The sequence below is a fragment of the Manacus vitellinus genome, unplaced genomic scaffold (assembly GCF_001715985.3).
Source record: "Manacus vitellinus isolate BGI_N305 unplaced genomic scaffold, ASM171598v3 scaffold_93_pilon, whole genome shotgun sequence".
NCBI classification, from domain to species: Eukaryota; Metazoa; Chordata; class Aves; order Passeriformes; family Pipridae; genus Manacus; species Manacus vitellinus.
Genome location: NW_021940884.1, coordinates 1198924 through 1226363, shown reverse-complemented (window position 1 = coordinate 1226363; position 27440 = coordinate 1198924). Strand labels below are relative to the sequence as shown.

Below are 27440 nucleotides of genomic sequence, written 5' to 3'. Positions count from 1 at the left end.
CATGTAGCCTTAGTTACCTTTGTGGGATGGAAATTGTGTAAGACTATTTTAAAAATAGTTTTTTCCTTTTTCTTTTCTTTTATCAACTTGAATCTCCTTCAGATTTGCAGATTTCCTTTATATTTGCAATCGTTCAGACAGCTCCTTCGACATTAAAGGAAACACAAAATCTTTACAACTCTCATGAATGAGTGTTTTGAGGTCACTTGAATCACTGGCAAAGGTATTGGCAAAAGCATGTTTAATATAAAAGTGAAAGCACGACAAAGTTTGGCAAGGTTAACTCTACTACTTTATTAAAGCACACAGAGAAAAAGCAAACTAAAATCTAAAATCAATCAGTCTAAAACCATCATCAACTCAAAAATTATCTATGTGGAGGCTGGAGCAGGGGGAGGGAGTGAAGGGCAAAGGTAGGAAAGGATAAGGATAAAAAGGAATAAGGAAGACCCTCCTGGTGAATCACAAGTTCCTTGCTATACTGAGCCTGGACTTGACAAACAGTTTAGGCCTAAAGTTTTAACAGCACTTAAACTTAAAACCACTTAATTGACAGCTTAAGTTAAACAATTTAACAAAAGATTCATATAGAATTTACTATAGCACAGCAGTAATTCACAGACCTAATTTACATACAAATCTAAAGTGCTTAAGAATCTAAGAGAGCAACATTCATAGTACATAGTCCTAGAGGTTCCTAGAGCAAGTGGTTGGCTAATCTCTTCTTTCTGTCATGGTCCCTGTTGTGTTTGCAAGGGACAAACCGAGAGGGAGGAAGGAAGGGAAATGGTGTGTCACTGGGAGAATATACCTGTCTGCTTCAAAATACCTGTCTCATACCCATGTTACCTACACATGTGCTGTAAAACTGTGACATCAGATCTATCAGCCTACTGGAAAGATTTACTAGGAAAACTGATATGGGATATTTCTTTTTGCTGATGAGCATTTATGAAGAACAGCCTTTCTCATACGGCAAAAAAGCCCAGCTGTGATGAAGAAGGTGGAATGTGGATTCCTGATACTTGCATCATTTTCTTATTTGAGTGCCATAGGATGTAAAATGTCAAACAACTCTTCGGCAGCCCGAAGGTCTGAGGCTCAGAGATGGCTGGCTTATACTTGGCCTGTTTGGAACACTGCTGCAGGTAGAAAGCTTCCTGACAGGAGTGTGGAAGGAAGCCAGGGCATTGGTCCTTTCTGTTTCTCTGCCTCTTCCGAATGGATGTGTAGCTTTGGCACTTCACTGCCAGCCAGGCAGAGGCCATTGGAATTGTGAACAGTGTTCTCCCAATGGCAAACAGAGGGCCAGGCCAGAGAAAAGTCTTTTAGCATTTAGCTGATGCTGTACACTCTGGAAATGTAAGCCTTGCCTGTTGTTCCAATAGTGCATTTCAAGAGCTGATGCAGGGTCCTGGCATTGTACTGATCTTGAGCACACACCAGATCCCCTTTTTATCCTAAGGGTAGAAATGTGTCATTTTCATTAACCACACTTTATGTACATGTGTGTACCTTAAGAGGAAGATTATATATGTGTGTGTATATATATACATATACATATATGTAAACATTTTTTTTTCTTCCTCCCAAGATTTAAAAATCTCATTTGAAACTTCTGTTTGATTTATCCCCTGGACTAGGGCTATAAATACTGCATGAATTTGTTTTGTGCTCTGTTTTAAGTATATCTAGAAATGTACACAGTTATTTGTGTTCATACATCACATTCTTATTAATGACCACAGAATAATTGCTAGTTGTATTGCCTTTTGTTTCTGTGTATGTTTTTAAAAGATATTGTAAAGTCTTTGTTGGAGTTTGCATGGGCTTCAAAAATTAAATTTAGTCTGTGATTTTATTACCCTTTTTATTTAATTTATCTTAACTGTTGCTTTCAAGCTGTGAACCAGCTGTTGACTTTGAAAAAACATTGTTCAATTTGAAAGGAGCATTTTAAAGCTTAATGTAATGGCTGTAAGTAATCACTACAGCAATTATATTCTCTGGTGTTGTGCGTCACTATAATATTGGAGGTTGTAAGGAAATGCAGGAGAGAAACACATCAAGCTCAGATGTCTCAGTTTTGTCTGCAATGCCCAGCGTCTCTCTGTGCTATGTAGCTTGGTCTCCCTGCTTGAATTGTTGCAGAAAATCGAAAGTGGCACTGTGTTGCTCCGTGTGCCCAGCAGGAATCAGGGGCTCTTGTGAATCTTGGTCTCTGCCCTCCTTGGACTGGAGAGGGGTTTTGCTTTCCCATGCAGGTGGATGGATGGTACATGTGCACTTGCTGCAGTGGCAGAAGCCCCTGCTGCTCTGCTGGCTCCTCCTGACTTGTTCCAGGATGTTGCACTTGACATAGAGTGGAATTCTGGGTTTGACTTTTCTTGAGCAGCTGCATACCCACCTTGCCTGGTGCCAGTGGTAGCAAAGCTCCTCGCAGAGCATGTAGGGAGTCTGGCCAGGGCGGGAGGTCTTGGCATCCTGCAACATCAGGCCATGCTCCCACTGTGCTCTGGAAAGGAGCAGTGACTTGCCATGGTGAGGAGACTTAGTTGAAATGGGTGTATTTTCATCTGCATTCTGAGAAGGAATGTCCTCCCTTGGTTTGTGAGCAGCTCTTCAGTTCAAGCAGGGTGGAGCTCTTGGGGAAGAGAACTTTCAGGGTCATTGCAGTGAGGATAAAGGAAGCAGCATGTGCTCTGCATCCCTTCACGTTGTAACACTCCGTGAAAATGCTCTGCAGCTTCCTCTGTCCTGGAAGTTCTCTCCATAATGATTTTAAAATGAATGTAACACACATCACTGTGGGAGTGGGCTACATTTCCCAAGAAGTCACCCAGCCATGCTTTACACATAGCTTGTGTTTGGGAACTGCGGACAACACTGCTGCTCTGAAAAGGTGGTGCAGGACCTAGACCCTTTTTGCTTTTCACAGAATCCCAGGATGGCTGAGGTTGGAAGGGGCCTCTGCAGATCATCTAGTTCAACACCCTGCTAAAGCAGGTTCACCTAGAGCAGATATTTTTGCCAATGTGTGCTGCACAGCAGGTTCAAGTCACCTGCCAAGCTACCATCAGCTCCTTTTAGCAGCTTTGTAAAGCAACAGTGCTGCTGGGAAAGATCTAGTAGGAAGCTTAGATTCAGCAATATACTAAACCTCTCCCAAACTTAATTTATAGCAAAATCCTTCATAATACATATCAAGATCTGACCTGATGCAGTATAGTGAAAATAATAGGAAGGGCAAGCATGCAGGGAGCCAGGGGCAATGAGACCCTGGGACAAATTGGAAACCAGGCTTACTGCTGAGGCAAAGTTGCAGATGTTTGGTTGGCATGGTTTTTAAGGAAGGATAGAAGATGCACTTACTTGGAAGTGGGTTTTGTGATGGCACTTATAGTAGATGGTAGTCATGGTGACATGACTGGAGTGATCCTCTGCTAAGAAGTAGTCATGCTTTGGCATGGGAATACCCAGCTGGAATGGCCCGTACTTTACCGTAAAATGAAACAGTGAGACTCAGGAGCGAAGGCACTGTCTGTGTGTGCAGTGTGCATTGTGGGATATCCCCAGCAAAAGGAGCTGCAATGTAGTTTCCCCTTTCTCCAGCTGTGTGTACTGCAGAGGAAAGCAAAAGCTACAGATCCGTGTGCGCTTTGGAGATCAGGCATGTCCCTTTCAGACACATGTGGCAGAAGCTGGGCTGGTGACCATGGATTTGGCACAAAGGGACAGAGACAAAATCCTCATTGTGACAAAGGCAGTATGACATGTGAATTACACTATATTTTTATGTATATATGTATAAATTATACATTCAAAGAAGGTAACCGCTGGGATGGAGATAGACACGGAACAGTGCATTCAGGAAAGTTAAAAGCTTAGCTAGTGTAGCAAGGTATTTTTTAATGTAGCAGAATGAAATTCCTTTGGGTGCAGCAAATGAGAGACATAAAGTGTAATGCCCTGTGAAATCACAAAGAACCACTTTCAGCAGATGGAAAAAACAAATTTAATACAAAAACAAAAATTGATAGACTCTGCCTTTGATAATCCAAGTATGAGGTTACACTTTAACAGTATCCATTACTGGCTGTGAAGTGTATTTTGGTTGTTAAATGCACTTGCTAGTTTGTCACTGTATAGAATTTAAAGTGATGAATCCTGTATTCTGCTGTTATCTTCACTCTGAGAAACTAAACAAACTCTGTGACAAATGGCTCCCAAGTCACACACTGTTTCACTCTGATGTCTGCTGCACCTGTGCCACTGTTCTCAGTGTGGAACAAAACACCTGGGTTTGAAGCTGCTTTTAGGAATCCCTGTGGCAGGGATATCAGGAGGTATAAGTGGGCACAGATGAAAAGCCCATTGCCAATGCAGAGCTGAAGGCTGGCACCCTGGAGCCAGGGATCTTTCCTGTGCCCTCAGAGGAGCAGCACCATCGTGCAAGTGGGATGCAAGTGCTCACCTTCCCTCGTTGCACCACCTCTGGCCTTCCTGCTACCTCTGCAGAGAGGAGTGGGGCACCTCTCCAGGCTGTCCTGTGCTATGACTGACTGACCTGATTGCAGCTAAACAAGACAACACCAGCTACCTGGATGATAGAGGAAGAAAATATTAAAGCAAAAATATTGTGGTCCTGAGTGAGCTAAGATTAGTGTGCGTGTGAAAAGAATCGCAAGGTCAAGCTGGAAGGCCACTTGAAGCGTGATTGTTCTTTGTGGCTGAAGGCAGACATGGGAGTGTCTGTCTGGTATGTGTGCAGATAAGAAACACCTGGCCTGGCTTGATAGCTTGGACTCTTATTCTGTATATAAATGGAGTAATACAGTTACAAGTGAGTTCTGCCTGGACAAAACCTGTCTCTCGTGGATTCGTTTGCCACAAAGGGTGCTCATCAGTGAGGGATTTTTGCCGTACCTGCTGTAATCCAGTCTAGAGAACTAAAAAGTGATGAGCAGAAGGAGGAATAATCCTAATTTTGTGTATACAGTCATGAGTACAGAGGTGATTGTTAAGTAATGAATGAGATCTGGGATTGAAATAAATACTTATATGGAAAAGCTGGCATAGCACTGAGTCATAAAGGTAAATAATGTGTTAGGAGTTCTTAGCGAAGGTATAAAACAGGTAACAGGATTATGTCATTACCTAAATTCCCAGTGTTGTGCACCTTGAATACTCTATGCAGTGCTGTTTCCCCACTTCAGAAAGCAAAGAATTGAACTAGAAAATATTAGCCAAGACAGACGAAGATGACAGAAGATCTGGAATGGCTTCTTTATGAGGAGTGCTTTGCCTTGGAGAAGAGACAATTAATTGGAATATATGTGTATAAAATAATGTGGAATAGGAAGGATGAGAAAGGAATAATTGTTAATGAAGGAGCTGGTGGTGGAAGGAAGGACCTGACAATACAAATGTCAAACTCAAAACAAAAAAGGGACATGCTTATTCATACTGTGCATACTGGAGCTGTGGAACTCCTTGTGTCAGGATGTTGTAGGTGCTGAAAGTTTCAGAAAATTAAAGCAAAAATTGTGGAAGTGAAATCCATCTGTGAATATTAAACGCCAAAGACCCACTCTATTCTGACTCAGGAATTTTCCAAACTGTGTGTGCATTACTGGAGGCTGGAGACATGCTGCTACATGCTTTTCTATTTCTCATCTTCTTCTCTAGACATTCTTCTCCTGCCTGTTGCCAGAAGCAGAATATCGAGCTAAATGGCCTTTAGATTTGAAGTTATGTGGCTGCTCTTACATGTCTATGTTATCCTAAATTTGACACATTTTAGGATATAAGCTATGTATGAAGTAGTTTTACACTTAGGTCCAGTAGTTTTTACTGTGGCTTTACTTAGTTCTAAAATTTGCCTCTGGCTCATCAGAGATAACTGCAACCCTAGGCTGTGGTGTGTTTAATTCTTGCAGTTGAAGTGTTGCAGTATTGCCAGCAGTGGAAGTCAGGTCTAAAGTTGGGAGGCAAGTGCCGTGTTGTGTGGATGTCACAGATAGGCAGGTCAGGCCCTCATCCAGTGATGTTTTGTTGATTGATTGGGGTGGAGGAAGAAATGGGAAGAAGAGGTTCAGTCAGCATCTAGGATCCTTCTGAGTTCTCTCTGAGATGATCAGTTGAGAATGTTTATGGAGGCTCCTGTGCAGTGGATGGTGATCTAAGACCATGCACTTAATGCCCGTGCAAGGGGCTGGCAGCCTCTAGGACGGAGAAACCCATATGGTTGGGAGGTTGTGGCCTTTCTAGATGGAAATTTGGATTGGTTAAGCAGGCTCGCTCCAGTTTCCACTTTGCCCACTGCTTTGCACACTCAGTTGCTCACTTTATAGCACAAAAGTCATGGGGGTGAGTTCAGGGCTTTGTCTCACTGCATGGCTGTGCTGCTGTCAGGATGGAGCCAGCTCCCCAGCTTGTCCTCTGCAGGAATCTTCCCATTTACATGCCGCAGAAATAACTCCTGTGAATTTAATTAATCACAGTTTACATGGTAATAACCCTTGGAATATTTTTTATGGGTAAATAATGTGTATCCCCTGCTGGAGTGGGGGTTCTGCAGGTTCCAACATTCAATTATTTCATAATCTACTTCCCATTAAATGATCAGAGAGCGAGACCAGAGGAAACTAACAGCAGTGGGAATAATTAGCAGCTGCCTTGTGTTTGGGGCATGGACGTACTCTCTTAATGCTCATTAAAAAGCCCTTACAGTTAAGGAGAATGCAGGGGTTTTGGTGCTGCCAAGCAAGTGCTACAGAGTTTCTGGTTGGCAACGTGGTGCTATGCATAGGGACCTGGCTAGTTCTTACTCGCAAGGAGCCTTATTCCCCGAGGAGCTCCATGCAGTGACGCTGCTCAGCCCCTGGTACCTGCCCGAGCCCAGCCCCTTTCCTCGCTGCGTCTGCTGCGACCTGTGTGGGAGGAGGCTGCGAATGCCGGCTGGCAAGACTGTTCAGTCTCTTCTATCAGGCAGGCTCAGAGCAGCTTCAGACCGTCCCAAATCTATCAGTTTCTTGTGAGATAGTGAGAAGTGTCGTTGTCACCAGCGCCTCTGACTGAAGAGAAGGTGAGCAGGCTTGCCCAGGGCTGCACAGTGTGTTTGCAGCAGAGTGGAGTCGGGCAGAGGCAGGACCTCGGGTCTGCTGCTGGGAGGGACCAGCCCCATGCTCTGCTGCAGCTGGGCAGGCCCTTCTGCTGAACAGTGGTCCAGAGCCATCCTGCCAGCAGAGCAGGCCTGGTTGATGGCTTCTGGAGAGGTGACATGCCAGCCAGGCTGGCAGCCTCACAATCACAGCACATGGGGAGAGAGCTACACTCAAGTGAGTGGTGTCTTGCTGGGAAGTGCTTGCTCAGAAGCCCACTCCTCTTCCTGCACTGTGATTATCCTAAGCACCGGTGTATTTTTTCAGTTTATGTTTCCTCTTTCTTCCTTGCCTTTGCTACTTTTGCTTTTATTTAATGTTGTAATCTTTGTTGTAATTACTACTTTAATCTGTAATGTTACCGCCTGTCCCACCTTCTGGCCACCTTTGAGGCCAGTGCTGGTAACAAGTCAGGGTGCCTCTAAACAGCAAGGTTCCTGCTGAAATAGCTCCCTAAATAAATAAAAGGCAAATTGAATATTGGAAAAGAACTTTAAATAACCTCTGAATTCCTAGGGAACTACATCTTACATCTCTGTTAGGGACAAATGGGTTCAACATAAGTAATGATCCTCTGGAATGACAAATAAACATCATTTGTCAGCCTCTGTGGACTGGAATGAGAATAGACTTTGGTGATAAATAAAAGCAAAGTGCAAAGATGTCCCTGGGTGGCAGATGAGAGCAAAGGAATTAAATATCATTGGACTATAAACACACCATTTCTGAAATGCTCCACAGCTTGCCTCCAGATAGCTGCTTTGGTTATGATGGGTCTAACTTTTTCCTCTCGTGCCATGGGAAGAAGCTAAAGGCCCTTTACTGCAACAGCATTCCTGGCACACCATGACCTCTGCAGATGGAGTAGCACCTTTCAAATGCAGCCTCATTGTGCTGAATTCTAGCTCTTTAATGAAACATAACTAGTTGAAATTCTCTCAATTACTTTCTGTTTTTTCCCCATACTGATGTAACACTAAAACCCTCCTTGTTCCCACTTCAGGTGATCCATTGATGTCTGTATTTTGATTGCTATCTCCCTGTTGTTTGATACTCGCCCCTTTTCCACAACTGCTTCAGGAGTTTATGACTGGACAAGCCCCTTTTGGCTCTCGGAAACATATTCCTGTCACTGGGTGGACCAACTGCTTTGTCTCTGGATGCTTTGCTTCCTGAGCTACAAAGTTCTCTACCTCAATAGGACAGTGCCAGTGTTTTGATTTTGTGACTGTGATCGAGCCGGGAGCTCACTGTGGTGTGAGTGTGATGGGTGTGCCCTTGGGGAGTCCCTGTGCGTGTCCTGTCCACTGCGTTAGGATGCGAAGGAGGGAGTATGGGTTTGCTACCCTTAATGTCCGTCCAGCTGTTTGCTCCCCTAGATATATGCAGTGGGTGCAGCTGCTGCCACTGCCGCTCTGCTCTTCTGTCTCCCTTTGCATCTCTTGAGTGCATGTTTGTCCTGAAAGACAGACTGATTCTTCTTCCTTGAGCCTCAGCTGAAGACGAGTTCTTTTTGTGTCACAGAAAAGGCCCTTCCTTTTGAGAAGCTCTTTATCTTTGTCAAAATGAGGTTCTTGATGCACCTGTTCATGCAAAGCAGCCCCTCATTCCCCGCGCAGGCTGTGCTCGGCTCCTGAGGAGGGCAGCATAGGTTAGCTGATGCTCCTTGCCTGGAGTTCTGCTTTACATTCCAGCCATATCTAAGGCAGAGCTAGTGAAATGTAAAAGAGCACTGAAGGAATTGATAGTAAAACTCTTGGCTCTGTGATGAGTAGAGTAATCCCTACTCTTATTCCTACAGGAGAACTTGCCTCTCGGCAGCAGTTGTGCCGAGAGCACCGCCACTGCCACTGTCTGGGGAAGAGCAGGTGTAGGAAACCCCAGCGCCACCCTCCCTTTAAAAGACTGACTCTACATATCGGATGCACTTTGTGACTCCAGCATTGTAAACAGGTGGTTGTTACCTGTTGAGCACTGTTGCTGAACTCAGCTCTGTGGAATGTGCACAAAATAACAGAATGAAAACACAGATCCCTTACACCAAGGAGCTTCCACGGTGGTGGGGTATGAAGTACATTTTTCACTAAGAGGAAGATACTGGGAAATGTAAGGTTCGAATCCTGGGACTGCAGAGCCTGACTGTCTTACAGGTGATGAAGGAATAGCTTTTTCGTTGAAGCAGAAAACAGGATGAGCTTAAGCACACAAGAAGCCTGGAAAATCACATGGAAATAATTGTGACATCCAAATTAATACCAGATGAACTAATCAGAATTAATGTTAGTAGGAGTGATGCCACTGGTTATCACAATGATTAGACTATTATAATAATGAGTTTTCTGGGGAGGATGATGACGGATGATTTATATACTGTATATATAAGAAATACACAGGTATTTTTTCTGTGTATCCACATGATAAGCAACTCTGGTACTTTGCTGCAAGAAGTTGGAACTGCTCCTTATTCCTGAAGTTGCCCAGAACGTAACTCTCTTCTAAGTAGTTAGTTGGCCAAAAAGATCCTGGACAGAAAAGGAGGGAGGGCTTAGTAGACAAAAAGGGTACTGATGTCTCATTCCTGACCTGCTTGAGGAGAGCTGTTGGGAACCTAGCCCTGAGATGTTTTCTGGCCTCTCTGGGAAAAAATAAGGAGAAGTCTGTCTGGGGGTATGATGCAGGGGCAGTTTTACAAGCACCACTCAGGCGCAGTAAGGTGGTGAAGGTCTCACTGCTGCTCTATCACAAGCTCTGCTTTTCTGCTCTACAAGCTACTGTTTTCTTCTTTGATTTTCAGAAGAAATATATCCAGTGGGATATCTGGTGGTACACACAACATGTATGTGTATGTGTACAGTGTTTGGCTACAGAAGGCAGTGGTCTAACAGTGCTAGGAGTCACTGCATGCGTAATAGTGATTGCACAGCAAAATGAAAAGCCTCAGGTAGTAACAAAAGGTAGCTGCAGTTTTCCATGCATGGCATTTCATCCTTCTCCATTTTCTCTGTGACTTTACTGAGCACTGGCTGTAGTTGTTGCTGTCTAGGATGCACAGTCACTTCTCCATAGATTTTCCACCATCTCTGTAGGCTGGCAAGAAATAAGGAGTTATGATGATCTTATGCAGAACCTATTCTGCCAATGTGTTGTCAAAGTGTTTAGAAGAAGTTTCTTTTTCTCTGGAACTGAAATCAAGGGCAGGGAAGCTGCCTAATAACTTCTTGAGGATGACGAAATGATGCGGCATTTGAAGCTCTCATGGTAGATATTGAGCTCTTTCATTGATTTGTTGACAGAGTGACCAGGGCAGCAACAGCAGAAATCTTTTCTCTCCTCTCTCCTTTAGAGTTCAGGGTTACCTGGATCGTTTCCAGAGTCCCATTTTGGACTTCAGAAGCTGTGTGGGTACCTACATCCCATCTGTAGCCTCGTGAGTTAAATACACAACTTTCTACCTTTGATGCCCACCTTGGGGGAGATAACACAATATCATCATTATTCTCAGTTTTATAATCAGTTTTAAAAATTAAGTCAAATGTTTAGTAATAAAAATAATGATATTCAATGTAAGCCTGAAAAGAATGAAAATAATTTCAGAGCATTTTTAACACTGAATTTTCATTGTGGGTATTTCAGCTGCTTCCCTCTTGGCGAGGCTTGTTCATTTGTTCCTCCTGCTGTGTGCTTTAAACAGTAAGACCTGGGCTGCTACTAAGTGGGAGAGTGCCACAGGTGCTGAGCAAGCCTTGTTCATCCCACTTCCTGTAGATTAAGTCTGAATAGGTAGAAAGCCAAGATTGACACTGGAAATGTCAGGCACATAGAGCCAGGGTTAATGTGTTACTGGTGTTATGCCAGAGAACATGATTGCACACTGTTGTATTGGGTTTGCATGTCCAGATTTTGGTAGCAGGACGTGGCTACAGGGGTAACTTCTGTGAGAAAGTGCCAGGAGCTTCCCCCGTGCCCAGTGGAGGCAATGCCAGCTGTCTCTAGGATGGACCCGCTGCTCGCCAAGGCCAAGCCCAGCAGTGATGTCTCCAACGCCTCTGGGATAACATATTTAAGAAAGAAAAAAGTTAGTGCTCGGAGAAAATTGCAGGCAGAGAAGAGCAGAGTGAGAATATGTGAGAGGAACAGCTCTGCAAACACCCAGGGCAGTGCAGAAGGAGGGGCAGGAGCTGCTCCAGGTGCAGGAGCAGAGATTCCCCTGGGATTCCTTGGTGAAGCCAGTGGTGAGGCAACTCTGCCCCTGCAACCCATGGAGGGCCACAGGGGTGCAGAGATCCACCTGCAGCCCCAGGGAGGAGCCCACGCCCGAGCAGGGTGATACCTGAAGGAGGCTGTGACCCCATGGGAAGCCTGTGACACAGGGCACAAATAAAATTACTCAGAGCTCTAGGTGCAGGAGTTGCCTGAAACATGCCATATGGCTGAGTTCAAGGTCAAACTTCAAGAGCAGATTGTCAGAATGTGGCATCTGGAGACCCCAGTGCCCAATTTCCCATAGCTGTTCTCAGTGCAGAGACTAGCACACACATCACATCACATCACATCACCCTCCTGCTCTTGGAGCCCTTGCCCACAGCACAGTCAGTGCCTCACTCTGGAATGTCACCTTACACTCTTTCAGACATTTACCAACAGGGAATTTCCAGTCCTGATGTGGACTGGTTGCCTTCCTCTTGTGCTAGCTGTAGACTTACAATGAGACATTCACATTTTAAATATGGTGCAGTGACATCAATAGTAATAATTATTGCATGCATCAAAGCTTTGGAGATTAGCCATGGATCATGCACCTAAATGGCAAATGGTTATAATAGCTCCGTACGTGAAACATCAAAGTCTGAGGAAACATTGCTCTGTTATAAAAAATACATCAGAATGATCATTCCACTCCAAGCAAAATGCAGAACTGTAGACGTGCATGGAACAAATGCAACACATTTCATACTCATTTGGGTGTTTCAAGTATGGGAAAAATTGATTCCACAGCTCCAATTACCAATCCACATCAAGTGAAGACTGTATTGAAGTGATGAGATTTTGAACAATATTAGGCTTAAGTTGACTCCTCCTTGTGAAAATGTATTTGTAATTAGGGCCTAGAAAAGCAATAAGAAGTATTTGGGGTTTTAATTTTTTATATGCTCCCTGACAGAGAGAGAAGTGGCTGAGATTGCATAAAATTCTTAAACCCATGATGTTTCAAGTATCCTTTTGCTGAATTGAAATGGGTCTCTCATAGATTAAAGGAACTGCACTGTTGTTTTCTTTGCTAGGAGAAAAGTATTCCAAGCAGAGCGAAGCACAGGCTCTCTCTGCTGAGCCTGGGGACAGCTACTGAAATAAAAAAATGCAGAACAGTCACTAGAATAACAGAACCTCTGAACTCAGCAACTGAAATTCCCAATTACAGATGTGCTGCTGTTTCTCCTGCCTCATCACAGCTGTTTTGCTTGATCACTCCCCCAGCCCCAGTGGGACGAGCAGTGTGAGGATGTGATGCCACATGTGCTCCGACAGCCAAATCAAAGGCCCAGCCAAGCTTGTGTCTCAGCCATGAATCTGGAAGAAATCAGAGATCCTCATTAAAGTTTCAGAAAAACCTAACTGGTATGAGGACAGCATTCAAAAATGTATTTGGGGGAAAACAAATATTGTTTTAACTCTATTAATAATTGATGTGTTGCCAGCAGAGATCCTCCTAGCATTAAGGGAATTGAAAATTAAAGGCACAAAGACACTACTTTAAGAAAACATCTTGATAAATAATTAATATGGCATAGGCCTACTGGAATATGAAGACTGTAGGTTTTAGCTTGTCTTGTCAAACCTATGCTTTCTAATACCACAGTTTCTTTCAGAATGAGAGCATGGTCATTTTTGGTTTAAATCAACAAAAGCTTGAGTTGTTTATGTTGCTTAACTGGAATAATTCACTGGCTTCTGTTAGTGGCTTTGCTGAGCCCTTGGGATCTTAGAGCAGGACATACTCAAAGGGCATGTCTTTCTTAAATCAAGATGAACAACAAATTGCTGATTATTTAGAAAACAGAAGAGACTATGCCTGTTTCAGGAAAACTACTGCTTGTCAGGGTCAAACTAGATAGAATAAGAAAGCCTGCTGGAAGAAGAAACTCTGGCAATACCTGTTTAGCAATACTATTTATAAATAGCTGGGAGAGATGCCTTGGGAACAGCTACTGCTTTAGTTTGTGTGTTACTAGAAATATGAATTTTCAATGATGAGGCCAATCTTGGGGACCAAACTGAAAAACCCAGTGGCTGGCACTTCCCTTGTGCATTCTACTTTGTGGGGATCTTAAGGATAGGAAATTGTGCAGCCCAGCATTCCACAGAATACAAGCCTACCAGTATGACCAAAGAAAGGCTGGACACAGACTGTGCTGAGGGAAGTAAATATGGAATTTCTACATTTCCCTCCAAAGCAGTTGTAGCACTGCTGTGAGCAGAGCCTGCGGGAGCAGCGTTCGGAGACACGGCTGAAGGGTTTGGCTTGGTGGACAGAACCTGACAGAGACATTGCAAAGCAGAATACTGAGCACCATGTTAACTAACAGAGCTGCTGCCACCTCTGAAAGCCTCTGTCTTGCTGAAGGGCCTGCGGGCTCTTTAAACTTCCAGTTTATTCCAGTCCATTCCTATCCTTTAGGCTGTTATAATGAAGCAGCTAGTAAGTCAGGCATAATTTCTGGCAGGCTTTTCAATTTAAGAAACTGCACAAGAGCATCCAGAAGACTATATTTATCATTTAATTCCTTTAAATAAAGCAAAAGTGAATACTGCTTCTTCATTAGAAGAACTTTAGTTCAGTACTTTAATGCAAAAGGTTTGTTGAGATTGATGGAATTCATAAACACCCTTTATTTACTACAGCAAAGTTAATAATTAAGAAGAAGAGAGAATATACATGAATGCATGAATGCTGTTGTAAAAATAATTCCTACCTTAGTTCCAAGGAAAAAGCCCATGTAAATTGGTGATTGAGAATATAAGGGTGTTCCACTAGAACTATAAAGGGGAGTTTTTTCCATTCGTGATAAGGTAATTGTGGTGGTGAGGCACTGGCAAGTGCAAATTACCCAGACTGCAGCCGGGTGTGTTCTGTCTTGGGTGGGTGTCCCTCCGTTCCCGGTGCACCAACAGCACCCGCAGCACCTGCCTCGTACCCAGCGGGAGCTCTCCTTCCTGCCACTGCCACGGCACCTGCCCCGTACCCAGCGGGAGCTCTCCTTCCTGCCACTGCCACGACCGCCAGCAGCACTCAGGCCCTTGTTGAAACGAGTGTAAAGCTCGTGGACTGGCAGTGCTGGGAGGGTTGGGCCTGACATGCCTGAGGAGGGCTGTGGAAAATTGCCTCTTGCCTGCAGTGATTCCCCTGAAAGAGAGTCCAGTTGGTGTAAGTATGGTTAGTTGCTCTATGGCTGCTGGGCAGGGTGGGTGCAAGTGCTGTGCAGGGGCTGCTCCTGGGCAGCCCCAGGAGCTCCTCAGCCTGAGTGCCACGAAGGCCAGAACTGCTGTCCTGCAGGGAATGGACACCTGCAAGGCTGTGTCTTCCCACAGCTGTCCTCCCATCCTGCTGCAGCTGCTGCAGCAGCTCCTTGGTTTTTCGATGAGTCTTTGCCTATGGCTCTCTGTCCCTCTGCTGCCAGAGCTGCCTTGCTCTGCCCTGCCTTCCTCCCACTATCCCTGCCCTGCCTGCTGCCTGCCCCGCCTTCCACCATTGCTTCTGCTGCATCTTTCTCTCCTGATGTAGGGAGAGCATTTCCCATCCTGCTGCTGGCTGGTGGGGATGTGTCCGTGCCTGCCAAACAGCCCTATTGTTAGTTAAAGATGCTGACTCTGGGAGTCCCATCCTCATCAGGCAAAGCTGAGAGTCTGTCTGATTTAACAAGGCAGGGAAACAAGCCAGTCAGTTATCTGAATCTGAAGCATATTCTAGAAGTGATTAGCTGCCTAAACTTACTCTGTAATTATCTCTGCTGAGTGGTTTCTGCACATCATTGCCCATTTTTCTGACTGTTTTTATTTAAGTTGATAATGGAAAATGAATAAAGCCTTAGTTCCACTCTGATTTTGACACTTGTGCCAGAAAATATCTGAAGATGAATATTTCTGTGTTCACAATAGTTAGATTAATATTTAATTTTTTGGCATCCACCAAGCTGATTAGTTTTCCTCTGATATGGCTCCACTTTGTAATTACAGGAACTGGCTCCTCCTGGGGAGGAGAGTGCCTGGGGTAAGAAGCTCGGAGATCATCCTGACGTCACTGCAACCATGATTTCACCAGGCTTGTGCACTGTGAGGTTATCGCGATCTGAAATCTCTGCTGCTGGAAAGAGGTACAGGTATATGTGACCTGCTCCATGTCTTCTGAGGACAGACAAGATATGCCCTTGATTGCGTTTATACTGAAGGGAATAGAGTGGAAACAAAGTGCAGCTGTGTTGTCTCAAGGAATGTGTGATCCTTGCCTGCCACAGCAGGCCAAGCCTTCCTTAAGGGACACAGCCCACCTGGTGCTTGGTGAGACATGGGGGGCTGGCTGACTTGGGGCCTCTCTTTGTCCTCAGCCATCAGCAGGTGTTTGTGAAAAGCCTGTAGAAGACAGGGTGAGGATTACTTGAGATCATGATTGCAGTCCTTCTGGAGCAGTGGTCGTATCTGTCCACTGCACTGAACTAGCAGGTGGGGGTTGTGCTCAAGGAGTGACTCTGGAGCCTATTGAAACCCCTGAGTACATCTGGACTCCACAGCATTCCAGGTAAAGAGCCACATGCGATTCAGGGGTCACACTGCCCTTCTTCTGTCAGCCTGATAGCAAATAATTTCCCTGGCACCTCATGATTCCTATGCTATGAAAATGAGCTAGTGCACATTTGGTGTGTGCTGAGGATGCCTCTGGCTGGGGACAGTCCCACTTTCCTCACTGTGTTGTCAGGCGAGTTGTCCACCCGTGTTTGGCTGGACCCTCTGGGGGTGGGCAGGGGGGGTCAGCCTACACTTGGGGATGCAGAAGCAACAGGCAAACTCACATCCTTTGTTTCTAGGACCACCCAATGCTTCCTTCACAAATGGGACTACCGCCTGTGGCTCAGTCCTCCCACAGATTGAGCCTTCCCTATTTGCTCAGAGAGCAACTATCGCTCAGAATCAAATGCAGCCTTTAGAATTAACCCATCTGTAAAGGCCAGTGAGTCTAGATTCCCCTGACCAGCCATGCACTGCAACATCTCATCTCAGTGCCATATTTATCTTGCACTGTCAGTTTTACCTAGCTCCTAAGCACTCAGGAACAGCAGTACTGTCAGGGTGTTGTTATTCATTTGTTTTCTCCAATTGAAGTATGTATCATTGTCATAATCTGGCACTTTGCACTGGGAACAAACTCCCTGTGTGGACAGGGATCAGGGCCATTTTTCAAATGCTGCTGACTGTTAATTTGTACACTGTTTGAAGGGAAAAGATCTTGTTAGAGCTCCATTGTACACAATACTTCATCAGGGCATAGTAGGCAGTTGTCTCCAGTAGTCAGGTGACAGGGTGCTGGTGACAGGGGTGCAGTGCGTAACCTCCATGGGCAGCATGTGCCCAGCTCTGCGTGCACAGTTCTCATTTGTGCACCCGAAGCTGATCAGGTGAACCTCATCCAAATCCATTTGTTCAGCAAATATAGTATAATAGCTGCTGGCTGCTCAGCCTCCATCCCATATCACCATCCTCCAGAACTGTGCTAAAACCTGATCATTGGGAAGTTCAGGTGTTTTGTTTAGCTGCAGTACGCTCCCAGCTGGGTGAGAAAAGGGATGGCAGATACTGCAGAGCTCACAGTTCAAACACCAGCTCCCACAAGCTGTGTGTCCTGTTTGCTTCCAGACCAAAGAAGCAAGTGGAACGGCTGCTGGTGCTGGGCTGTCCCGAGCTGTGGTGGGTCCCTGGACTTCCTTCACAAATGGGAGGAAAATAAAAAAGGAAAATTAATCTACCAAGGGCAAACGAATCAAACCAGCAACGCCTGCTACAGCTCATGGCCTGCTTAAACACTAGCACATTTGTTGCAACCATTTAGTGACCCGTGCTCTTCTCAGATTCATCTTATGAAATGGAAAAAGCAATTTGTCTGCCCACGTGCCCTGAAGTACTGATATTTGTTAAATCCACTGCTTTGAAAGCCCTATATTTGAACTACTGGATATGCAGAGAAGAAAGCAAATAAAGCTGGCTGTGATATGTGCGTTTCGTCTGGGTAATATTCCGATAAGGCCTGATTTATTACCTTTATGTCTTAAGGCCAGGCAAATCTCATGGGGTCAGTCATAAAGTATGAGGCAGGAGAAGGAGAGCTTGAGAAAGTAGAGGCAGAGATCCTCTTTGCCTCTGGAGGTCTCTGAGTGTGTCCTTTCCAGGGTTTCTAGTTCAGGCTGTGCTTTCTGGTTCACCATCTGTCTGGTACTTCAGCTGCCTCTCTGTCCTGGTGCCAGGCTCCTGCACACTGCCCTCAGCATGGCTGCAGGGAGCCCTGCTGCTGCCTTGGCTCTGGGGTGTCAGCGTGGTGCCCACACCTGCCTGGGGTGCCCACAGCACTCTCCCTTGTGCTGTGTTCTCCTTTGCAGAATCTGATCTTCCTCATCTGAAAAATGATTACAGTAAGAAAGTGCAAGCTGAAACCAAGTTATAAATGACAGAAGCAATGCAAGTATCACCAGTGAACTGGGATTAATAATAAAAGAAGACAAACACAAGGCACACAGAGTATTTAAAACCACGATACCTTGGGATATTTCTAAATGAAAAAAAAAGATTTCACACTGAAATTGCAAAATTATTCATCTCAGTTTGTTAATTCTGCCCAAACTAGCAGTACCTAAAGAACTGTAACATTATCTGCTAACTTCAGGGAGTCTTGGCAGGTGAGCAGAGCAGCAGAGCTGTGGTATCCTCGCTCAGCGTGGTGGGCTCTGTGGGATGGCAGGTCGGGAGGGGGCCCTGCACCTCTGTCCAGTGCCCTGTGCTGGGCCCAGTGTGCTGGGCAGGCACAGGAGCTCCCAGCACTGTGCGGGTCAGCAGCTGTCCTGTCACGTTACTCCTTCGTGTTCTGAAGTAGGGGAAGAAACTGAAGCACATGAGGATCAGAATCTCTGTGGTGTCCAGCACCTTTCATGGGGAACTTGGAGTGAGATCACAGAAATCTTCCAGAAGATTGTTTCATTTTTAACAATCTAGGATTATAGTTTGTCTGTTTAATTCAACCTGAGTGACATAATAGCTTTCATTTGGACTTATTACCAGCAGAGCAGTCAGTCAGCTGGAAGCAGACCTAGGGCAGGGCATTTTGTCATTATTTTAAATTTTCTCTATCTGACAAAATTGAAGGTCTTGAAAAGACTGGAGCCATTGTAAAGGATAGAACATCAGAGAATAGGTCACACAGTGTGTTAAAGAATGAAAATTGATTCATTCTTTCCTCTGTTGAATAAGCAACTGTACTTTGGTCCCTGTGATCCATGAAATAAGCTGTCAGAGAAACAGGAAATGTGCCACATTTGAACTTCACTCATTGATTCCGTTCTGATCTGAGGTGCAATATTAAAATGCATTATGGTGGGTGCAGAATCTGCAGCAGTGACAGCAGCTAGGCCCAGCTTGCTCACTAGTTATCTGGGCTATTTGTAATTAAATTAATCAGTGCTTTACAATGTTGGGACTCATTTACTTAGGTCATGTGGTCAGAGCCAGCTGACAGGAGGAATTTCACAAAAGCAACATTTGTTAGACTGAAGAAGAGGCTCATGGTTTTATCATTTTATTCCCTTTAATATGGAGAAACAATTTGCAGGCAATTCAGAAATTCTGACAGCAATCAATTTAAGAATGGGAGAATGGGTAGCAGAAAATTCTGGAATTTGGAATTACTAGCTGGAGCATGTTAGGCCAGTTAATGCCTGCAACTCTAATAGATAGCCTAGTGTTTAAGTAGCATCCAGAGGACTGTCTGCAACTACGATTTGCTATGTTAAGTCTGTTTTATTCATGCTGAAGTGTCTTTTGCTTCTTTGGTGAGTTCTTAAAAGTTTTATTAACTAAAACATCATTTTTGCTGCCTTTGCTTTATTTGCCTCAAAATTGTGATTCATAAAGATGGATTTTTATAATTAAGGTAGAAATGAGAAATAACCCCCTATATATAATTTAAAAATGTTGAAATTACAGACACTATCTAACTTCTGCTTTAAATCACAGGAACAAACTGTTCTCCATTAGCAGCCCTAATTAAATCCATTTTTCTGTGAGTCTTTGGCAAATTCCATTTTAGTAAAGCTGTATTAAACTCTCTTTTATTTCCTCTTGCTTTGCAGAATTCTCTGTTTGAGATGAATAATGGGTTGAACATGGTATATGACAGCTCTGTAGACTCCAAAGATAGAACATGAACAAATACATTGTTCTGGAGAGCTGGCATGAGAACGCTGCTGAGGATTTAGAAGCATTCCAACTACCAGACAGGCAGGAGCAGGACCATCCTGGCCTGGGGAGTTTATATGTGATACAAGAATGGGCAAACATTGTGTAGCACAGAGGCTGTGGAAAGGTGGAGGAGGCTTGGAGAAGGGAAGGAGAGGGAGTGGGCTAAAGCAGGGAGCGTACTGTTTGCCATTGGCACAGAACATTGGGGTGTTGCACTCCTGAGCTCTGAGGTACCATCATCTGTGCCCTGCTGGTGTTTCCTAGGCCTTGGGTGAGGAATGAGCAGTTGCAGAGGAGTGGAGAGAACTTCCAGAGGTTAGTCAGCGCTGCTTTTCCTCAGTCCATGCCATCATATGGAGATGTGCTTTCCATAAGACTGTGCATGTGGCCTGTAGCATCTGTCTGGGTCGTTGTGTTGAACCTGTCTAGCAGGAGCCATGCTCTTGCTGACCTCAGACCTGTTTCTGCACGTAGATCAGAACCTGGCCTGGGTCAGTGCTGCTGTGCACCAACAGCTTTGTTAGGGTGATTCTGCCTGGAGACTTGACTGAGGAAGCAGTGCACAGACCAGAGAACCCACCTGAAAGAGCCGCTCATTTTGCAGTCCCCGTGCATGAAGATTAACGTACTCCCAAAAACCTGCCCCAGTCCCAGAGCAACGGGCTCTGTCCTGTCCTCCAGCACCTCCATCACTCATTTACTGCAACAATTGGCTTCAGCCTTCGATTTCCTCTGTGGAGCGTATTGGAAAGAGAGAGGCTGAGCTGTGAACATTAATAACAATGAATAATAACAGTACGAGTTCCACAAGCTTTAACAATCAAATGAATCAGCAATCTGGAGGGTTTCATTAATAAATACTTGCTGGAGTTAGATGACAAGGGAGCTAGTGCCAGAGTTGTGTGTATCAGTTAAAGGCATTTAACGTGTGTGATCCACTTCTCAGCCCCTTTGCTTACCTTGTGGGTCCCATGTTCTCCTCCATGACCTGCTGTGGAGAGGGCAGGGGCCAGGAGGAGCAGAGGAATAGGCGGAGTGGACTGTGTCATCCTGTAGGTATCTGTGTTGGGGTTACATGGCAAGGCTTTGGCAGTGGGGGACCAGTGAGAGTGGCTTCTGTGAGAAGATGCCAGAAGCTGCCCCCAGGTTGGACAGAGACAGTTTTGCCATTATACTTATAGATAGGACTAGATTCTTTGTGACTTAGGGTAAAAATATGCCCCTTCCAAAGCCACCAAAGTAAAAGTTGGGAAAGACCTCTTAGGTTACAGTATATTCCCCTCAGGACCAAGTGAGAGTTGCGGGGTAGGGCTGTCTGGCTCGTCTTATGCAGCTTTTTCCTTGTGAGTGAGCTGAACAGGGGGTTGGTTTATAACCTTTTATGCAAAGCAAATTCCTGTGCCAAGAGGAGCAGCCCTCATCATTAGGCTTTTACTACAGCAACAGCAAAAGGAAACACAGGCTTTGTTCAGTCTGGTTTGAAGTCCAGTAGAGAGCAATTTTAATTCAGATAAGGAGGGTTTGAGGGCCAACTACCAATGTGTTCATTCATTTCAGGAAAAGAGAAGGGCAACTGCTGTAATTATGATTAAAGGAGCTATTAATATCTTATTCAGGTTTTCCTGTTACCATAAAAGCAAGAGATGTAGTTATCTCTCTCAGGAATTTGCAGCAAATATGTCATCTGCCTTTGTTGTCTGGGCTGCTTGAACTCAATTTTGTGAACTTCCATATTTTCAATACAAATTTTTCTGCTAGAAGCCCTGCTGCAAGGCACATGATGATAATGGAAAGGACAGGTGGTTTTAAGAGAAATGACAGAGTTCAAGGGTAAATCAGAACTTACTACAGTTACAAGGAGTAAAACTAGAAGCCGTTGTGCTGAGATCTGTGCAAGAATTAGGCTGCCTGCCAGGAAAAGATGCTTCTCTTATAAAGGCATGGGGTTTCATCTCAAAGATGGGGACTGTGGAGCTCATTCCAGCCTGTTGTCTCATTGTTTCCTGCTGCTTTTATGCATTCAAGTGCCTCTGCTCCAGTCTCTGAACCTGCTCCATGCTACCATGCCTGGCATGGAGGAGTTTTCATCAGGCCCAGCAGCACAGGCTAATTGCACAGCACACTGCAGGTGCTTCTGCTGAGCAGGCTTTAGCATGGCTAGTTTGGCCAGGGCAAGTGCATTACACTGCTGGGCTACCCCAGGTGAGCGTGGAGAATATTTCACAGCCCTAGTAACAGACCTAAATTCTTTGCATAGCTGTGTCCATGATGAATTGTGAGCACATCTGGCACCTGCATGGCAGTAATGGAAGTGGTGCTGGCTCAGATGAGTCTTCAGAGTACAGGAAGAGTGCAGGTTGGCACTTGATTTCTGACAAGCTATTTTCTCTTCGTGCTTGTTGCCTTTTGTCTTGAATCTGTGTTTTGGTATGCCTGTTGCAAAATTCCCCTGAATACTCTACTTGGCATCAGGAATCTCTTTGTCAAGAGGACAGGGTGTTTGCCAGCCTTAGAGCTCTCCATCTTGTTCCTCTGTAGCCACTGAGTCTCTTTGCTTGTCCAGGTTGCAGAGATTATGGAGAGGTGCTTAAGAAAAACTTGTAAAGTCCCATGTGATGGTCTGTCTTTGTAGAAGTGCTATTCCTGATGTGCAAAGAACACCCAGCACTCTCATTTTTGTCCTTGCTCATACACGGGTGTCCCTATTTCTTGAGGACCACTGGGACTCCTTTGAATTGCTCCTTTAAGTCAAGTCTGCCTGACAGTCGATATCCAAACGACTCATACAAGATGAAAGTGCTTCTCCTTGTGTGGTAAAGCACTGGGCATGAGTGCCATGGTGGCATGTGGTCTCAGCATGTGCAAGGGCACTGTAGCTTCCATATGTGCCCAAGCACTGGCAGCTTGGGCTTTGTTGTGTTAACACTGCAGTTGCTCTGACTTCACAGGCTGGACAGCTGGGTGCACTACCCAGGTGGGTCTGTGATCAGAAAACCCATGAGTGCTCCTGGTGTGTGCCCTGCAGCAGCAGAAGGTCCAGGCTCTGGATAGAACCGATTTGCAGAGTGCTGACCAGTCACTGCCATTAGGCCTTCTCAGTCCACGTCCTGGATGGGTCAGGCTGGGAGGTGCATGTCCAGGCTGGGTGCCACGACGGTGGTTTGCATTGTGTCTGAGACCCTGCTGCAGGTTGGATGGAGACAATATCCCTGCTCCGTGCCTCCCTCATCAACCAGCTCCATACAGCGGCTTCTTGCTGTTTCAGAGGTGGGTAACATGATCCCACACCAACAGTAATGCTGTAAAGGCCGTCAGCTGCCAAAAATGTTTTGTAAATTAAATGATAGTAATAATTTATGAGCTCAGCCAGAAATACAACCTGTTCAGTCTGTTCTGGAACTTGCATTCACTCTTCTACTGTGACAAGCTAGTTCCAGGATTACTGATACCATTGGCCCTATGTTGTGCCATGAGGGACAGTTCTAAGGGCTCTAAGGACAAGTCACAGCCCTGCTGCTGTGGCACAGCACAGGCTGTGTTCCCAACATGTCTGAGTGCTTATTGCTGGATTGTGTTGGTGGGTCTGTTACGTCTTGCTCTAAGCAGCAGCGTATTGGGTTTCACTCTTCACCTACAGTCTATTTTGTAATGCTCTCAAGATCAGTGTAAGGACATCTTCACTCTTTTTCCAGGCCATATTTGGAGTCTTGACAGATGTGGTCCCTGTGTGTTGGTAATGCAACAGAAGATCACTAGGGAAGGCCAAAGCTGTTCCTGACTCACAAGAATATAGAGTCATGGAGCAGCTCTGGAATGTGTAATATCAGTTAAAAGTGACCAATGCAGATATGAATTATTAAATCTATTAGCGTGGGGCTGCCATAATGAAGTGTCAAATGCTTCACAAAATGAATTCCTATTAAAAAAAACTAAGATTAAAAGCAGAGTAGATTCTAAAATGATGGGAACTGAGAGGAATGAGAGAACAGAGTATTGATCATCCACACCAATCATGTCTATTTCTATTTAGAAATATAAAAACCAGATGAATGAATTAATGATTTAGCATCAGAAAGGGGCCCAGAGGGAGCTATGTAAGTCATGTCACTGTTAAAAACCTTGGAACCACTGGGAGCTCATAAGAAGATGGCAGTGGGAGAGGAGCAGAGTGGCAGTGATTATAAAACCCCAGCACAGACAGGACAGCAAAGGGATGGGTCAGGTTTTAGCTCATTATTCATCCAGGCACATGCAGATATAATTCTGGCAGTAACTTTTCCTGGAATTGTTGCCTAGGCGTATGTGTTTCAAGGCAGGGAGCTTAGGTTTGATTCCTGGTGCTTATTGAATGCATGGCCTTGGAAAAGTTATTTGACCTCTTTGTGGATCTTTTTATCAAAACCCAAAATGGGCACAGGGAAAATTGCCCATTTACATACCCATTAGAAATCTAAATTCAAGTAGAAAGGCAGTCAAGAGATTGTGAGAGGAAATGTAGAAAATATTTGAAAATTCAGTTTTTAAGTCACAGGGGGCATTTGGAAAAATCTTGTTGAAAATCTCCCGTATGGCATAGAACCACAGCACTTGTTTGCTACTGGCATTAACGTATCAGGTGTATAAAAGGACATTCTCTGTTAACTGTGCATATTGCTGTCACCTGAATACTGTCCATCCTCCATGTCGTCCATGTCATGGGGTGATATAACCGCCTTGTAGGTTCTACTTGATTTAGGGTGATAATGCTTCGTTTTGCGTATGCAGACACAGGGTGCTCTAAATGCTGCTCAGTCTTGTACATAAAGCTCCTTGAAATGTTTTCAGTGACATGAAGTAACTTGTAAAAGCATGATTTACTCAAGCAGGATTCTTGTCAATGTGTAGCTAGCTGTTCATTTGTTTCACCTCCTTTTTCCAGCTTGTGCTAGGCTGGTGTAATCTGTGTAAACTGTTTTGCACCCACGGCCTCTTGCTTGTGCCTGAGCTCACGGCTCTGCTGTTCACACCTTCCTGTGCCTGTTCACACCTTCCTGTGCCTGTATAACACCTTCCCACACATAAAATTAACAGGCAAAATTTAAATTTGTGGAAATTAATTGTGTTAGCAAGATGGTTTTTAAAGCACTCCAAAGAATGTTCTGTCAGCTTGACAGATGAAGGTAATGCTACAAAATGAATTTTGTTGACAAAATAATTTCAGGGTGTTGATAAAATGTGTTTTGTCTTCAGAGTGAAAAATACTGGACTGACAAATTCTATTGTCCCCTTTTTCAGCTGTCAGTCAATTATTCCCTTTTTGAGTCAGCCAATGATAGTTCTTCCTGTCTGAAAAAGCTTTCATAAAAGATAGCATAAAGCTCTGAAGGACAAAATAATTAAATTTTGATTTCTTGCTTTCAAACTGAAAACAGCTTTGTTACTTGGATGAGCAGGGATTGGTCCCTGTGAAGCGCAAACAGGTGGGAAGTCTATGGGTGGAGGTTTGACACACTGTGGAGCAGAGAGGGTGGGTTGAGAACTGGGCTTCTGGAAACAGCTGTTTGTTTGAACACATATCGTTAGACTACTTGGATGTATTGCAAGCTTTTCAATGAATTTCCTGCTGATTTTAGGAGCCATTTGCTAAGAAATCTTGTTTTTTTCCTTTTGTTATATAGCACTTCTTGAGCAGGAGTGAAGGGATGTGTGGCATTTTCTGTGGGGTGGCAGGGGTGGCTGGTGAGGGCCCTCGAGGTGGGCAGGGACTGGCATGGCCCAGGGCCTGGGGCTCTGCCACCCCTGTGTCTCCCTGCTGCTGTGGGGCCGGGGCCTAGGGGCTTGCCTGGCCCAGGAGCTCTCCTGGCCCAGGGCTGGCAGCAGCAGGTGCCTGCCGAGGGCTGTGGATGGGGGCCAGCAGCAGATGGGGGCCAGCAGCAGCAGGTGGATGGTGGCTGGTGGATCTGGGCATGGAGCCCCACTCCTGGGTGGCCCAGCTCCTTCCTGGTGGCTCCGTTCTGCTCCATCAGGGGCTTCCCGTGGGTCCTGCCTGCAGGGCTGGGCCACCTTATCCCCAGTGAGTACCCCAGTACCCAGTGAGATACTGCTGGCCCCTGGACCGCCATGGTACACGGCTGACTCTTCCCACTGCAGCCAGAAGGCCCTGGGCTTTCATCTCACCCATTTTTAGGACACAGCAACCTGGAGGCCACTGGCCCTATGAAGAGGAGAGCAGGATGGCCAGAGCCTCCTTGTTCTCTGCTGCCCGAGGTGCCACAGCAAGGCAGAGGCTGAGGAGCAGAGAGGGCTGTGGAGCTGCGGCTGCACCATCTGCAGATGTTGAGACATTGCATCCATATTTCCTAGAGTGACCTGGTGACATCAACAACAACGTGCCTCTGGAGCACAGGCAGCTGGCATGGCTTGCAGACTCTGATACCATCAGCAGGCTTCTGGTTCAGCCTTAAAAATATGTACATGGAGGAAAAAAAAAAGGAACACTTGGCCCCTTATCGTGACACCTGTATCAGGACAAGTCCAAAAAACCAGTATCGAATCTGATGAGATTTTATTTTTCAGTTGCTGGACCAAAGTCCGGCCTGGTGCAGCCCAAGGAGAAGTTATGTAAATTATAGTCAGGGTAGTTGGAGTCAGTATAATTTCAGTTACTAAGTACATGGAGCTATTTCTCCTAGATGCTGTTTTGGTTCAGGATCTCTTGGCATCTCCAGCCATTCTGCTGCTTCCCAGGAGGATGGACTGCCAGGTGTTTTTTTTCTTAAACCCTGTGGTTTCTTGTTGGGATCTTGTGTTCAACAGACATATCCCCTTTTGTCCTTCATCACAGAAAAGGAAGGAACAAAATTCTGTGTTATGTATGAACTGGACTCTACTGGGATTTTTGAGGAAGCTTGAACTTAAAGAGATAGTCTTGCGATGAGGTAATGATGCTTCATCGCCAGGTTGTATTTTTTTCGTCTTTATCAATACTGGCATAACTAATTACATTAAAGCAGAAGTGACCTTGTTGGAACAGCTAATCTTAGTCATTTGTGTGTGCCACTCCCACAAGTCACTGGAATGACACTTAGCATAATAGCTCCTTAATATGTGGAACATCTGTTCTTCGTTTTTGCAATCACCAATGACTCTTCCTCATTACCTTCGCTTACCTATGCCAACATGAACCAGCCATCCCTGGCAGAACATTTAAACTATTTCACTCCTGGCTGGCTGGGTTTGTTTTAAACCGCTGACAAGAAAAGAAGCTATCAAATCTATAAATCATCTGAAATCCCAGTTAGAATTGATGTGTGAGAATTAACTAATGGTACTTAATGGCACTACCTAATGAATTAAGAAAAATACGCTTTCTCCTTTGGAATTCAGTTTTGCTTTTAAGGGGGACTGTCTTTTGCTTTACAGTCAGATTGAAACCCCTCTAAGCTGCACACAGTGGAGTCTTTTAAAACATGCTGATAAACAGGAGATCCCTCAGTGTCCGTCCTGTGAAGCCACGCCATGAGCAGAGCTTGCTGTTTGCAACAACAGTTGCTCATTGCACAGCCCATGGGCTCCTTGGACACTGTTTTAGGAGAGCCAGGGGCAGGGATGGGCTTTCTGAGGCCCTAGAGGGCAATGAGCTCTGCCTGTGTCCTACTGAAGGGCAGCCCCATCACCGTTTGCCTGGGCACTTCTGCGGCTTGTGCCAGGGACATTGTCATGGGCAGAATGTGCCTTGGGTTGACAGAAGAGCCACATTTGGCTCCTTAGGCTCAAACCAATCTCTCCAGCTTGGTATAGGATGGC

The 27440-nt window shown here is 45.1% G+C and overlaps 1 long non-coding RNA gene across 4 annotated transcripts in view; it reads left to right on the top strand.

Annotated features, from left to right (window-relative positions):
- The window catches only part of LOC108642034, a 46344-nt gene that overhangs the window by 4511 nt on the left and 14393 nt on the right, over positions 1-27440 (top strand). Inside the window, exons 1-2 of one of the 4 annotated variants that reach the window (XR_001922424.1) lie at positions 10559-10590; positions 15396-15532. This is a non-coding gene — a long non-coding RNA (uncharacterized LOC108642034). Of the gene's footprint in view, positions 1-10558; positions 10591-12656; positions 12780-14476; positions 14587-15395; positions 15533-27440 lie in introns of those variants that run through there. The other 3 variants (XR_001922423.1, XR_001922422.1, XR_001922421.3) reach the window with 3 other exon arrangements.